We start from the raw sequence: 3977 nt of genomic DNA on the forward strand, positions 1-3977 counted from the left end.
ATAAAAAACTGTCTGGAAAAAGACAGTAGGAAAGAGTGGGGTCTATACTGGCAGCACTGTGATGCTGGGCTGTGCAACCACAGGAGAGCACACAGCAGTCTGCTTGAAAAAAAAAAAATCCTGTATAATTTCAAGTCAGACTCTTCGTGGTCCTTACACAACCCGAAACATCACTGCACCAGATCCTCTTTTTTAAAATGAGGTGTATGACAGGGCTTCCCGAGGGTCACGCACCATGTGGGGGGAAGTGACAGAAAACCCTAGGACTTGACTTATTAACAACATTAACTGATTTTTATCACACTGAAATGAAGGCAGTCAGTCTGTGTGGCCATGGAATTAAAGGTGAGTCAGAAGTAGGGTGGTTATTTATTGGTCTGTGAGGATAGACCCCAAAAGTGACTTTTCAGAAACCAGGACTGTCCCCTGCAACCCAGCCAAACTCTGGGCTGCTCTGGGGGACGCAGGCCAAGGCGGCCTGCCAGCTTGCTTCACAATGATTCTGGCTTGTCTCTTTCTGGGAGTGCCAGCCGCTGGGCATGCCTACACCTTGTAGTTGAGCTCAGTGTTCATCTTGGTGTATATCTCGTAGATGACGTCGATGGCGGCTGTGTAGTTGACCAGGAACAGGTGGACCTTCTCCAGGCACTCCTCCTCTGTCATGTTCTGGCCCTTAGAGAACACTTTCAGGAAGTTGGACTTGTAGGGCATGGCATACAGCGCTGCCTGGAAGATCTTCTGCATGATCCAGCCATGGTACTTCTTGAGCACCAGCTCTTAGGCCTTGGTGGCGTTGACGCAGATGAGGTTGGAGTGGCTCTCGTTCCGCTCCCCATCTCAGATGCTCTGCAGGAAGACCTAGATGAAGCGGAGGCCCCTTTTCAGCTACATCAGCGCCAGCGTGGCCCCTACTTTGGGCCACTCTGCTCCATACATTTCCTTCTCCGCCTCCAGGATGTTCTGCAGGGTCCAGAACTTGGCCAGGTCGGTGTTGTACACACTTATGTCTGCCTTGATGGGCATAAACACTGGGGACCCAAGGAAATCAAAGAAGGGCAGCAGGTGGAACACCGCCTCCAGGAAGGGCCTGGTCTCCATCTGCTTGTCCACTGGCAGTGGCTTCAGCAGGTGCTCAGCCAGTAGTGTCATTTCAGGGTTGAGGCTGGCGGTGATGCTGTTTTCTAATCGGATCTTCCTTTTCCTTCCCCAGCACACTCCAAACCTACTCTGGACTGACCACCTAGCCTGCCATCAGGACCATGTTCTGCCCGTTCGCCAGTCCCCATTTCCACCCTGCCGCCACCAACGATCATTGGAGTCAGAGGGCCAGGAGGAGGGACCAAGAGGTCTGCTCTCCATCCACTTGTCAGTCCCCACTGTGCCACTCACCCTGGTTCCCCCCTTAGCCATCCCCTGATCAATTGGAGCCTGAGGACCAGGGGGGATGGACCAAGAGGTGCTCAATGCACCTATCGGTGACCCGTCGTTTGGTCATCACAGTCATCACGGACACTGGTTTTTTATATAGAGAGATTGTTATTGCACCAACTAATACAGAGATGTTAAGAAAATGCTCAAGTTTTTGTAGTTACCCACAGGAAGAGCTAGATTCAAACCCAACTTTGAGTGCAGAGTCCCCTAAAATGCTCTCCATAAAATGTCATGTTTGACCTTAATAAACTATCTGGCAAGGTAGGTATTACTAGCCTCCTGTGACAGAAAAGGAAACTGAAATTTAGAAATAAGGTCATTTAGATGCCCAGCTAGCTTAGCTGGGAGAGCATGAGACTGTTAGAGATAATGTGATTTGTCCAAGACCACACAGCTGGCAAGTAGCAGAGCTAGGATACAAGCTACCTATACCCATAGCTCATACCCTGCTTTCTTTCACACTGAAAATGAAGGCTCATCCTATTTATGTAATAACTTACAAGATGATGTTGGTATACCCATTTATTTTAGTAATCAATATAGTAAAGAATTTTAAAACCATTTGGACTCTCTCTCCATTTACCCTTTTTTGTGAGGGAGTGTTATAAAAAGCTCTTTGGCAATATTATCAACATTACCAAGAACCAATGCTGGGCAATTCACCTATATCTCAATTTATATGTGGTTAATTTGTAAATTTGAGGAATAAACCAGTGAAACTTTATCTCATTTAAAATCTACGTATTTGCCACTTTCAAAATTGTGTATGTTAAATGAACTGGCCAAACCCTCCCCATCTCCCACATCAAGTGGCCCAGGAGCACTGTGAGCTGACCAACAGGGCATCATGCAACAGGACCTAAGGCAATGGCCCAGCCAGTGTCCACCAATCCAGTCTCCACCAGACACAGGGAATTAAAGGCTGTTGGCAATGGATTCAAAAGAAAGGGTATCAGTTGCTTAGAAAAAGGTCAGAGGATCCTTGACATTTCTGCTTGCATCCTCTTAGGAAAAACACAGTTAGAAAAAGCATTGTCATCAGGATACAAGAGAGAGCTAAGCCTGAAATTTCAGGGAGCAGGACAGAAAGCTCCTCTGTGATCTCGCCTTCACAAGAATAGATGGATGATAGAGACTGTTAGCTAACCGTCCAGTCTGGTTATTTTATCTCACAGCAATAGCTTATTATTATTATCTCTCAATGTTCAGTGGGTTGCTAGACTCAAATTTTAGCATATATCAGGTTTACCCGAAGAGCATGTAAAAACACAGATTCCTGGGCCCCATCCTTAAAGTGTCTGATTCAGCAGGTCTAAGGGTGTCAAGAATTTCCATTCCTAACAGGGTCCCCAGGGACAACACTTTAAGCACTACATGTTAGGAACTCTGGGGAGGACTGGGTAGATGGAGAAGAATAATTGTAATGAAAATCACAGGAATAAAATAGATTTTTTTTTTTCTGACCAACAAAATACTTCGATGTTCAGGGTAAAAGAGCACACTGGTCATCAGAAGACATATTGAGATAAAATCTATCTAGAATAAATAAATACCGAGAATAAAATCTAGTGAGATTTCTGAATTTCAAAATGTTACCTTCCATGGCAAAAGGGACTTTGCAGATGTGATTAGGGGTATGGACCTTGAGAGAGTAGCCTGTTATCCACGTGTGCCCAATCTAATCAGGCGAGTACTTCAAAATGGGAAATCCTTCTCAGCTCCTGAGAAACAGAGATGGCAGCATGAGCGGGGACTGACCTGTCATTGCTAGCTTGAAAATGGAGGAAGGGAGCCACGAGCCAAGGAATGTGGGCAGCCTCTAGAAGCTGGAAAAGGCACACAAATGAATTCTTCCCTAGAGCCTCCAGAAAGGAACATGGTACTGCTGACTCACTGATGTTAGACCAATGAGGCCCAATGGATTTGTGTCCTACAGAACCGTAAGACAATATATGTTCTTGTTGTTTAAGCCACAAAACCTGTAGCAATGTGTTACAGCAGCAATAAGAAACTGATACAGGCATAAATACCAGGGGGAGATCATCTTTGGATAGCAGGTACCTATAATAGTTTTTTCCTAAGACTTTAGAATTAAAACTAGAAATAATTCACTCTCATAGACAAAAGAGATCTAAATTCAGAAATTGCTGGTTGTAGCCCATTTTCCAACATATGCTCTGTAATCTGAATACACCATTTATAACTTTAAAAATTATGATATTGATACTAATTGAAAAGTGAAAAAAGTCAGACAATTAACCTTCTGTATTTCTTGTATTGTGCAAAAGAGGTTTCACAGATTTACTTAATCAGGCTATGTCCTCCAACAATAAAATCATTTAAGCTTAGAAACAGTTCTTGTACCTTAACTACTAAATTCCTTGGGTAAGAAAAATGTGTACATGACTTAGTAGATATGAAATATTCACAAATACCTAAACTTCAGCAGGAACTAGAATGTGCAGAGCTCAATATCCTGAGAGGGGCGTTTAAGAGACTAAGAATTTAGGCATCTGAGCTGCCTACCTGACTGAAAGGCAACCAGT

At 44.2% G+C, this 3977-nt stretch overlaps 1 pseudogene; it reads right to left on the reverse strand.

The window, feature by feature from the left end:
* Window positions 1-543: 543 nt before the first annotated feature.
* On the reverse strand, window positions 544-1149 carry LOC129148019 (glycolipid transfer protein-like; annotated as a pseudogene).
* Window positions 1150-3977: the final 2828 nt, after the last annotated feature.

This window comes from Eptesicus fuscus, chromosome 3, assembly GCF_027574615.1.
Source record: "Eptesicus fuscus isolate TK198812 chromosome 3, DD_ASM_mEF_20220401, whole genome shotgun sequence".
Classification (NCBI taxonomy): Eukaryota; Metazoa; Chordata; class Mammalia; order Chiroptera; family Vespertilionidae; genus Eptesicus; species Eptesicus fuscus.